The following is a 13068-nucleotide window of genomic DNA, read 5'->3' on the forward strand; positions in this document are numbered from 1 at the left end:
GGGACTAGCGAGCCTCTAATAGGAACCTAAGCAGAACACATTCAAGAGGAGGATGAAACCTCCAGGACTGAAGTAAAAGCCTAGAGCAGATCATCAAACAGGAAGTGGAAAACACTTCAGTGAAGTTGATACCGAGCAGGACCCTGTGGGGCTCCTGGGCACAAAAGCCTTTCTGTGTCCCCAGTTTCTTGATTACAGGAAATAGGCTTCATTCAGCCTCCATGAGCTTCCCGGAGCTCCAATGGGCAGGTTCAAACAGATGCTAATTAGGAAAGGGAAGGTATGTGGAGACAAGGGAGGAACAGTCAAGAAACAATAGTGCAGCCTTGGGGTAAGGTCATGATTCCCCCTCAAGGGATACACATAACAATACCTTTGAGCTGTTTTGCAGATACTGAGACCCCCACCAGGTGGGAGGAATTAATGGTTTGCTGCCCACAAGCCCGTAGAGCCCAGACAGGCTGGAACCAGAAGGTTGGTGATGCTGACTCCTGCTTACCTCACCACCAACCAATCGGAAGAATGTCCACGAGCTGATCACGCCCTCCTCTTTGAACCATTACTATGAAACCCCTCACTACACCCTCCAGGTTGGGACACACAGTTTTGAGGGCATTAGCCCCCTGTGGCCCCCTTTGCCTGGCAAAGCAATAAAGCTACTCTTTCCTACTTCACCCAGAACTCTGTCTCCGAGATTTAATTCAGCTGGGGTTCAGAGGCTGGATTCGGCTTCAGAATCTTAGTCATGATCCTAGTTCTGACAATTACTAGTTGATTGATAATTCTCTTACCTCCCTGATCTCATAGTTTTCATCTGCAAATTGGAAATAATATTATCTGCTCTGATTTAGAGTTCATGACAATCCATTGTAATATGAGACAGGAACGGCATCCCAAAAGTTTGTAGCAGACACACAGAGGCTATTAATCTGGGCTTAATAAGAGTTAGTTTTGTAGTCAGCACTTAATTTTTTTTTGTAATTCAAGTATAGTTGGTTTACAATGTTGTGTTAGTTTCGGGTGTACAGCAAAGTGATTCATATATGTGTGTGTGTGTGTGTATATATATATATACACACACACACACACACACATATATATATACATACATATATATATATATTTTTTTCAGATTCTTTTCCCTAGTAGGTTATTACAAAATTTTGAGCATGGTTCCCTGTGTTATGCAGTACGTCCTTGTTGGTTATATATTTTATATATAGCAGTGTGTATATGTTAATCCCAAACTCCCAATTTATCCCTCCCCCATCCCTTTCCCCTTTGGTAACCATAAGTTTGTTTTCTATGTCTGTGGGTCTATTTCTGTTTTGTATGCAAGTTCATTTGTATCATTTTTTTGATTCCACATATAAGCAATATCATATGAAGTCAACACTTAAATTTAAATTAAGTCCAAAACATCCTCCGAAGTCCTTTGGGCAAGTCCTAAGTTAAAGACTAGCACTATTATTTCTCATTTGTCTAACACATCCAGCGTTCCCTTTAGTGCACAGACAGATCACTTCTTCTCTTAAGCACAAAATACATGGCTGACTTGCTTCTAACGTGGTAGGAAAAGTATGAATATTTAATGTAAGAACCAGACGTCACTTAGGCTACAGCACATTCCTGTCTCCCATGTCACATGCAATCAAGGAAATATTCAGAGAAGCAGAGAAATGGGGGGGTGGGGGGAGGGGCGGAATTACAATGTAAGAGGGCTTGAGTGTTAAGAGGGTGTGTGCGTGTGTGTGTTTCCCATACATACTCTGAGTCTGATTAGTAATCTGAAGGTAAAGAGTCAGCAAATATCTGAACTGAGTTCCTCTGGCCAAGCAAAGACCCCAGGTGACTTTTTTTTTTTAATATCAGAACTAGATTGGGTCATTTGTAGAGACGTGGATGGACCTAGAGACAGTCATACAGAGTGAAGTAAGTCAGAAAGAGAAAAACAAATGTCGTATATTAACGCATATATGTGGAACCTAGAAAAATGGTACAGATGAACCGGTTTGCAGGGCTGAAATAGAGACACAGGTGTAGAGAACAAACGTTATGGACACCAAGGCGGGGAAAGCGGCAGGGGGTGGTGGTGGTGGTGTGATGAATTGGGAGAGTGGGATTGACATATATACACCAATATGTATAAAATAGATAACTAATAAGAACCTGCTGTATAAAAAAATTTAAAAAATAAAAAAATAAAAAACTAGATTATGATTAGGTTGATTTTCTATACCCCTCCCCACCTTGGGGTGTTAGAGCTTCAGAGGATAAGGGGTAGGGGGTGGGCATACTAATCAGAGTCCAGACCAAGACAGGCACTCAAAAGCCACCGCTAAGAAGAGGCTTCCCTACAACTGATCTCTCTCTCTGCCCTCTTCACAGGATCCCTGTTCCCTGTTTCAGTTACTATGGTTCTTAGAGGCAGTGGCATTAGGTTCCAGAATCTTCTCCTTGCCTTTAGTCTCAGCATACTCCAAATCCATCCCCCGCACCATAGCCAGAGGTAGCTCGTAAATTGTAAATCTGACAAAGTAATTTACTGCCTAAAACCTGTCCGTGTCTAACAGGTACCCTTCAAGACAGTATTCAAAATCCTTAAGAAGGCTTTCAAATCACTTGGCAAGCCAGCGCAAACAAACTCTCACACTTTGTCTCTTACCATACCTCTGTAGAGTGCTGCCAGATTAAATTAAGGACAGAGAGGAAGAGAACAATGGCACACAGAAAATATACAAAACAGCTTTCTTTGCATTGTCTCAGTCTATGGAGCTCAGGTATAATCTGTGTTAAATTTATTGCCTCTCTGCCACCATCCTATTAAATAAGAAAACTCTAAACATTTGACTTTGCACTGGATCATCAATATTTAAGGATGGAAGAGACACTAGGGGGATTTTCTCCATATTTTGGGAAGCTCTGCACCTACTTAGTCTTTAGAAACTCAGCTTTTTAAAACATCCTGTTTAAAGATGACCCGAAACCGCCCCCCAACAACGCGTCACTATTTTTCTGTGTCCTTCAGAAAACCTGCGTCAGGTTCAGTAAGCATGTGATGAATGTTGGGGTTTTTGTGCCCACATATTACTGGTGCTGAAATGCATTCTGAGTAAAATCCTCATCTGCTTTAGCCAGGGTGAGAGTTTCAGAGTGTTACATCGTGTGATGGTATCTGTGTTTCTAGGCAAAAGGCAATCTGCTTTTAACTTAAACTCAATTTGGCAAGTGTATGTCCAATAAAAAAGAGTAGCCCTTGAACCTCACTCCCATTCCCAAAGAGAATCAAATCACAGAGAGCGAGAAACATACAAGGAGAACGGACAACTTCGGCATATCAAGCAACTGGCAAAGAGCGTATTGCAGGACTCACTCTGCAGACAGGCAGCTGACAAAGCACGCTCTTGTCAAATGAACTATAATAACCAAATAAGCAGAAACGGGATACTTTCTATAACCAGTATAATGAAGGGCCCTGGAATAAACAGATAACAATCTCAAGTACACAGAAGCCCAGAGCACATGGAAATAAATAAAAATACCTGGAATGATGAAAGGAACAATATTTGTTCAGAGCAGAGAAAATGCAGTCCCCAAAGCCAGGCTGAGCTAAGGGAAAAAAAATACAAGTTAGTATCAGAATTCCACAATATACTACATAAAATGTGTTGCATGTGATTATGTTCAAGTTCAATGTACAGGATATAGTTCTCACTCTATAGTTACAGGCTTCTCAATTAACCTCTGTCAATGTCTTCATAAAATCTTACATATTGTAATAGACATCTTCACTTTGCTGAATGATATAAAAGTAAAATTTCTGGTTCAGGTTCTGAAAATTATAGTGGTCAGACCAGGTATATGACATCAATTCTACCTTTGCATACAGGGTGAGAGAATATTGTGCATTTCATTCATTCAACTCATTCAACAAATGTGTACTGAATCCATAATATATGGCAAGTGCATCCCTAAGTGCTGAGGAGACACTACTAAACAAATCAGAAAATAAATTGTTATCCTAATGGGACTGACAGATAATTATGAGGCAAAGATATGAAAGAACAAGATAATTTCAGATTGTGATAAACACCATAAAGAGAATGAAGCAGAGTCTACTGAAGAAAGTGGTGACAGCTAATTTAGATAGCAGGGTCACAGAAAGACAACTTACGAAAGAGCAAATCATAAACCACAGAATTAAGATGACTGCTTGGGATATGAAGGCCAAGAGGGCCTGAGATGGACCCAACAAACTTCTCTCCAGCCCAAAGTGAAGAGGAATGACTGCAATTTCCCAAGAAAGGTACAAAAGATAGCTAAGAGAACAGAGCCAAGAGACTTGGGAAAAACAAACAAACATAATAATGACAACTAACTTAACATCTCCGTAGCACAACAGAGATTTCAAAGAAAGTCCACAAGTATTCCTTTATTTTTTAAATTTTTTTTCACAATACCGTTGTGTCTTTATTATGAAAATTAAATGTAGGTCTTGTGAAATTAAAAATAGGATTTGCCTCAGTCTACTACCCTTATTCCCTTCCTCCCACTTCTTCCACTATCTATTGATTTAATTTGGTACACCTTTTAGTAAACTCAATAAGGCACGGCGGGCAAATCCCTTCTCCCAAAGATTTGGTCATTGTGCGCTGGATCTCCAGATATTATTACTTTTTCCAAGCGAACAACCTTTGCTTGGTACCCAAATTCTACTCTTGGTAAGCCGTGCATCACTCTGTGCACAGGTATTCCTTTAGCATCTTCTCACACTGTGTGCTTCTCACACAGCCTCAGGGAGGCTGCCACTATTATCTCCATTTTATAGATAAGGAAAATGAAGCTCAGAGCTGCCATGCGACTTATCCTTGGTCCCACAACTAACCAATGGTAAGGCAAGGTCTAGAACAGGAGTCAGCAAATGACAACCTGTCGACTGAACCCAGTGGGCCCACTGCTTTTGTTCATAAAGTTTTAATGGAACACAACCTTACTCATTCATTTACATGTTGTCTATGGCTGTGTTCATGCTCCAATAGCAAAGCTGAGTAGTTGCAACAGAGACTATATGGCCTGTAAGGCCTAAATTATTTACTATCTGACTCATTACAGAAAAAAATTGTCAACCCGTGATCTAGGACAAAAGTTTCCTAATTCTGAGTCCAGTTTTTCTTCCTGTGGATGGTGCTGTATGAATGTATTTCACGTTTGTTAATCTTGACCCCTAACTAGCTGAGTCCTTGAGAGAGGAGCCATAATCTATTTTATTTTTTAAATTTATTTTATTGAATTGTAGTTGATTTACAACGTTGTGTTAGTTTCTGCTGTACATCAAAGTGATTCAGTTATACATATATACATATTATTTTTCATAATATTTCCCATTATGGTTTATCACAGGATATTGAATGTAATTCCCCGTGCTATACAGTAGGACCTTGTTGTTTATCCATTCTATATATAATAGTTTGCATCTGCTAATCCCAACCTCCCAATCCATCCCTCCCGCACCTACCCCTCCTCCTTGGCAACCACAAGTCTGTTCTCTATGTCTGTGAGTCTGTTTCTGAAGAGAGGAGCCATAGTTTTAAATGCTGCTTCCTGGGAAAAGGGAAGGCATATCATAGACATTCATTGTCTTGTTTTAACTTAAAAGAAAAAATAGGAATGGAGCAATATAAATTATTTATGTATATATTAATCTAATGGTTAATCCAGATATTCACTCATATTGTTTGTTTCCTACTTCAGCCAAATTACATTATCAGCACTGAGAAAGGAGGACCAGTTTATATTTCTATGATGATAATGACAGATAAAATTCTTAATCAGTGCTTTATTTTATGATGAGTACTATTTCTCAGTGACAGAGCAGAAAGAAGACTGAAATGGAAAATTAAAGAAGGTAACTCTATGTCCTAGAAAAGTAGTTCCTCAAACTCTTAAAAATTCAAATTCTTTTCTAGGAAATTATTTGAAATACCTAAACACTCCACAAAATATGATTAATAATAAGAAATCGTCTTGAGTTCATCATTAATTATTTTATTAATTTATCAATCATTATTAAATACTATTCCAGCTATCTACTGTTATATAATAAATACCCCCAAAACCTAAAAGCTTAAAACAACAATTTTTAAAAATTATTTCTCAGAATTCTAGAGTTCGACTATGCTCAGCTTAGTGGTTCTTGCTTCTCATGTGGTTGAAACTAGTCAATGGGTAGGACAGAAGTTATACCAAAGGCTTCCTCACTCACATGTCTGGTGGTTGATGTTGGCCACTGGTTGGAACCACAGCTGGGGCAGTCTGCTGAACACCTACCCATGGCCTTGCTACATAGCCTGAGCTTCCTCACAGCATTGTACATATGTTCTAAGAGCAACTGTCCCAGTAGCAGGAAGTGGAAGTGGCCAGTTTCTTACAGCCTGGGCAAGGTGTCCCTTTTGCTGTAATCTATTATAAGAGCAGTCACAGAATCCAGTTCAATCAAATATGTCAAGTCTTTATTGAAAACCTCCACAGTCTGGTATCCAACCACAATTATGAACATTACTCCAAAATTCAAAATACATTCACTCACTCCCAAGATCCCACAACTTTATCACATCATGGCATTAGGCCCAGCATCAAGGTCCACATTTTTTCATTTATATTGGCTCCTTGAGTGTGGTGCCTTAAGAACAGACCCTTGGATTCTGGATTCTCTCAATCTAAAGACATATAAACTAAAAAGACAACTTATCTGACCCCCAAAGTCACTAAACATACAATGCTGGAACAGGTACAGAATAACATCTACTGACGCTCCTTTAGAACAAGGCGGACAACAAAGTGCACAGGGAAGTTACTGGCCCATAATAATTCTGAAATTCAGCCAGGCAAGTGTTCCTCCATTCCTGCGTAGGGTCCTTTACTCTTCTCTGGGAGTGATTCTTCCACGTTTTGGTTCAGTACTTGGCTCATGGTTCCTTCCTCTGAGTCATGCATCCTTTTTCATAAGAAAATTGACTTTACAACTAATTAATCTTCTCAACCTATGTCCTAACACCCTTTTCATTTTGCATTGCCTCTATTTCCTTATATCCCAGCTTGTGATGCTTCCATAAGAAATTTATTTCAGATGACATGATACTCTACATAGAAACTCCTAAAGAAGCCACCAGAGGACTACTAGAGCTCATCAATGAATTTGGTAAAGTTTCAGGATACAAAATTAATACACAGAAATCTGTTGCATTTCTATACACTAATAATGAACTATCAGAAAGAGAAATTAAGGAAACAATCTCATTTACCATCACATCAAAAAGAATAAAATATCTTGGAATAAACCTACCAAAGATGGTAAAAGATATGTATTTGGAAAACTATAAGATGCTGGTGAAAGAAACTGAAGATGACACAAGCAGATGGAAAGACATACTGTGCTCTTGGATTAGAAGAATTTATATTGTTAAAATGACCATACTACCCAAGGCAATCTACTGATTCAGTGCAATCCCTATCAAAATACCAATGGCATTTTTCACAAAACTAGAACAAATAATTTTAAAATTTGTGTGGAAACACAAAAGACCCCAAATAGCCAAAATCATCCTGAGAAATAAAATATTTGTAATTTTTAAAATAAATTTTATGTGGTTTTTCTCCATTAGAATAAACCAAATCATGCATCCCTGTTAGAAGAGCTCTTTTCTACTTTAGGTTTCCTGTGAAGCTGTTGTCAGACAATGGCCTGAAGATGATCCGAAGCCCATTGTTTAATGGAGAGAATCTGCAAGGTGTCACCTTATAATCCATAGATGAGCTCTTATTTGTTTGGAGATTTTTATGAGACACTGCTTTGATTGTTCTCAGGTCATAGCACAGCCCATCCTCTATTTGGTCTTTGTCCAAAGCCATTCTTAATTTTAGACTCATTTGCTGTCTGGAGAGGCTGGAAATGGAAAACAGCATGAATTTGGAAAGCAGCAAGCCCTGACACATTTACATTTAACTGTTTGTTCTTTAGCTCATTTCTTTCCTCTCCCATTTTACCAAGACACCGGCTGAAAATCTTTGAGATCACCAGTTACATCATCTAATTAATACACTGCCATAGTGCCAAGATAATCAGACTTTCTGCCACTACACAAGTTCTCTTTCCTCCAGCTTCTAAAAAGATTATTCTTACTTTTCTCTAAGCTCTCACTGAAAGATTTCTTGAGGTATTTTAGGCTCTTACTAGCAGTCTCCTCAAGGTCCTTCTAGTTTCTTCTCACTGCTTAATCCCAAGGTCAATTGCCACTTGTTTTGTTTATTATGGCAGCACCCCACTTTTGCTACTAAAATCTATTTCAAATATCTATTTATTCATAACAGGTCACCCCAAAATGTGTGGCTTAAACCAATGAGTATGATTTTATTACTGTCTCTAGAATTCTGTATATTGACTAGACTCAGCTATATATACACTAAGCAGGATTCTCTATGTTGACTGGGAAGTTCTTACTAGGGGTCTCTCATATGGGTGTAGTTAGAACGTGTCTAAATTTCAAGTCCTTGCAAAGGCCTCCAAACTCACGTGTCTAGCAACTGATGTACCCTGTCAGCTGGGACTTCTGCTGGAGCTGATAGTTGGATCATGGTCTCACCATGTAGCCTGGGTTTCCTTGTGGCATGGCTGAGGTCTAACAGCAAGTGTCCCAAGAAGTAGGAAGTGGAAGGTGCCTTTTCCTTAGGTTCAGAAGAGGAAGGTGGATAGGCCCCACTGCAAAGAATTTGGAGGCTGTTTTTTTTTTTTAATTTTTACAAGTTCCTACTGTGGTCTAGACACAAGGTTAGGCACTTTAATGTCTTACAAACATGAACATGACATGCAGCATCTCTTCGGTGAAATCACAGTATAGGATGGCTTTACACTCTATCAACTTAATTAAGTTGAACCTTCACAGAATTCTCTTCTCTATGTGAATCCACATTAGGGTTTAACACAAGAAAAAACTATGAGCACGACTTGGAATGTAGAAGTGAAACCACAGTTACTATTTTCCAAACGTTGGTGTAAGGTGACAAAAGCCACTGCAACATTTATATTTGGTTGCCAATAGGCTGACTTAATTGCTAGCTGGTACAAAACTAGCGGCTTAATGTTGTGCTCAAATTGCAGCTCCCCCACCTGCTGCTGAATATCTGGATTTTTTTCAAGTCTTAGACAAGGAACATCAGTTTCCTCTGTAGGTCACCCATGTGGTTGAGGTTGGAGGCAGTGACAGCTGTAGGTTCCCCTTTGTTCTCATGGATTCCAGTTTTCTTTACAGGTTTCAGTTTGTCCAGCTGGTCTCAATTTTACTTCCAGCTTTTTTCCTAACTACCGGCCTTGCAGACCTTCAGCGACTTTAGATCTTACTGCCAGATGCTGAGGCAACTGTCTTCCTTAGACCTCATATCCATCTCCCACAATTATCTATGGCTTAATAGGTATCTTTTTTTTTTTTTTTAACATATTACTCATAGTGGGGCTGCTTGCCTGATAGCACCCAAATGAATACAAGCAGAGCATGATAACTTAATTATCAGAATTATAATACAGAATAATATGTATTATCATGTAAAGAAAAGAGTAACTAGGGAATGGATACAGCTTTTACAGAAGTGACTTTTTACATGGGTCTTTTAATTAATAAATATATTTTCACAATGCAAAAAAGACAAGACTGGCATTCTAGGTAAAGCAAACAGTATTGATTCCACTGACTTTTAAGTAAATGACTTTGAAAAAATCACTCCTATGGACAGTAGCTGGTGCTTTATTAAATTACATGCCTTGGGGGGCTACTAGGCTTTCTCTATTCACCCTGTTCGTGAACTTCCCATCTGGTCAGGAAAACTTTGGACTCCGTGACATCTTACTCACAGCCCCTCCTTCCGATTTTTTTTTTTTTTCAGAAGTCTCTAAGGAAAGCTATTTATTCCCAACCATGGCATGGTCAGGATGGAGAATCTTAATAGCTTCCTCATTACCCCAGATCTGGCTCTTTGTGGCTGCACTTGTTTACTCTATTTGTAGTTAATTCCCAGAACTTCAGACACACCCATGAACAAATGTGTGTATCTTTAAAAAGCATTTTCTCAAAGGGAACATCAATCATTTCTCAAGCCAAATATAGACTCTCGCTGTTATGGGAAGAGTTATATATGAAAATGCAATCCCTGAGTTAAACTCCATTATGTTACAACTAACCTGTCTGAAACTGAGCACCAAATATAATTTCCATTAGCCTCAATTTCCACAGCTACAATGTACAGTCATTACTTGGTATCTGATTGGTTCCAGGACCCCGGCAGATACCCAGATCCGTGGATGCTCAAGTCCCTTATATAAAATGGCATAGTACAGTCAGCACTCCGTGTCTGTGGGTCCCCCATCTGCAGATATGGAGGGCCAACTGTAAATAATGTCATCTTTAAGCTGTGTGCCTGGGGTTGCCTTTGGTGGTGTTAGTTGAATGGTGAATACAATGTATCATTTTGTTCAGTGCCAGCCTTTGTTTCCATCTGTTTTAGTGTTAGGAATAAGAAGACTTGACAGTCTAGAGATCTAGGATTTCACTCTTCAATCCCAGATTTTATTTTCTTGCAGGGCTTGTTGAAGATTAGAAATAAGGTAAATATTGCACCTCAAGTAGTGTCTGGTACATTACAGGTACTCCTTGCTAGGGATTTAACAGGATGCAATGTAAGGCTGGGATAATGCTAAGATGGTAAAAGGTGCTAGTACAGGGGACCCAGGGGTACTAATGTCTTGCCTTGGTCGGCCACTTCTCTTCTCCGCTAGGTCACTGGGGAGAATACAAAGGCAAATGAAAGTCAGGCACACTTCACTAATATCTGGCTCTTTGTCTCAAGCCATGTAGATTAGAGGGAGCTTGGAGGCACCATGTGGAGACCTAGTCGTTTCTAGTTTAAATATCATATATGTGGAATCTAGAAAAATGGTACAGATGAACTGGTTTGCAAGGCAGAAACAGAGACACAGATGTAGAGAACAAACGTATGGACACCAAGGGGGGAAAGTGGTGGTGGTGGGATGAATTGGGAGATTGGGATTGACATGTATACAACAATATGTATAAAATAGATAACTAATAAGAACCTGCTGTATTAAAAAAAAAAACAACAAACTAGAGTGTTTTTCTTTCCCCTAAGCTCAAACCTATGTCTTTGAACTCACCATTCAAATTATGGTAAAAAGTTTTGCTGAGCAGAGGAGGGAAAAAATGAATACAGAGGGGGAGACAGCCTGAGAGAGTGTATTTGTGGCAGAGCCTAGATCCAGACTGGTCTATGCCTTCCCATAGTACAAGTAGCAACCTGCATCCAGCACTTACTTACAAGAACAGAGAGTGTCTATAAAGAAAGAAATACCTAACATGGCTAGAACTTTTATGCTATTACTTCTCTGCCCACATGGACACAAAATTTCAAACACCCTACTTATATGTATTCCAACTTATATCTACTTTATGGGTATACCCTTAGGAAAATGAGGCTCATTTAGAGGTGTTAATTTTAAGAAACTTCTTCTCACAAGGACCAGAAGAGTAGTGGAATTTATGCATTTACCCATGACTTATCAATAATCATCTCATGAGTAGTTATATTCACTCAATTTTTACTTTTTTTTTTTTTTTGGTGAAACAGACTAATGCACTTTGCTGTTAATCTCAGTTCTGATAGCTGTGTGACCTTGAACGTTGCTTCCTTCTGGTACTCAATTTTCACATCCTTAATAAAGGAGGTGGACCAGATAATTTCTTAAGTCCCTCTCAGCTCTAACATCATAGTAGATAACCTAGTTATCTACGTGTCTTTAAACTACTTAAGGAAAATTTAACGGGCAAAGTTTTATTTTTCAAGAAATTATTCTGTATCCCACTTTTTAGTTAAAAAATCTCTGCCGCATGCATTTAACAGACACAAAATCTTGGTGATTTTGCTAAAGCTAAAAATAGAGTCTCTGACAAAAACAGGAGAGTCACGTTGTTTATAAATAGCAAGGCTTCAACTCTGGGGCTTGTTCGGTCAGAAAGAACAGCTTAAACTGAAAGGCAGAATCAAAATAAACCTATTTAACTCGTTTGGCAAGAGTCCAGGTGCAAGACTGAGAGCTCTTGAGTCAGCTAAAAGAATGGTGCAGAGGAAAAGAATTAAGAATTACCTAATGTGCTGTGAACAGGATGATGTGTCTGCTTAAATTATGACCCACTTCATAGGAGAGGACAGTGAGGCTTAGAGGAGATTGCTGTCCGGCCTACAGTCACAGACAGATGGGGAGGGACTGGCATCAGAATCTACTTGTTCTTTTCTCTCCTTTATCCCCACATCTTGCAGCCATTCTGAGACAATCACAAAGCTTTCTGCTTATGCAAACACTTCCTTTTACTCAGTTGATACTCAGCAGAAATGTGGGACTGAGATTTGAGGAGCCATGAGTGCCGAAGCAGGCCCAGATAGAGGTACCCCATTGATTAATGAATCAATTAATAAAAGAATATGTTTAGAAGAGACTACATACAAGATACTCTGAAATGGACTTTAGGAAAAACACAGGCCTTGGTTTCAGGACACCTATACTCCAGTAAATAAGACAAGATCATAGCTAATTAAATGCCAGAACAAAATAGTGACCAGAGAAATAGATAATATTCATTTGTTAAACATTTCCAAACGTAATGGTATTTATTTCTGGGTAGTGGTATTTCATGAGAATTTTAATTTATTTATTTATTTTTTAAATTATAAGGCTGTAATAAATGTTATGAAATATACAATGTAAATTCTCCAAAGACCAAAGACCATAAAGGCATGACCTATTTATTTATTTATTGTGAATTATTTGGTAGTATTTTTTAACCTAATTTATTTCTTAGAGCAGTTTTAGATTTACAGAACAATTGAATGGAAAGTACAGAGATTTCTCATATACTTTCTTACCCCATACAGAGCTTTACCTATTATAATATTTTGCAGTAGTGTGGAACATTTGTTACAATTGATGAGCCAATATTGAAATATTATTAA

Source organism: Balaenoptera musculus, chromosome 5 (assembly GCF_009873245.2).
Source record: "Balaenoptera musculus isolate JJ_BM4_2016_0621 chromosome 5, mBalMus1.pri.v3, whole genome shotgun sequence".
NCBI lineage: Eukaryota > Metazoa > Chordata > Mammalia > Artiodactyla > Balaenopteridae > Balaenoptera > Balaenoptera musculus.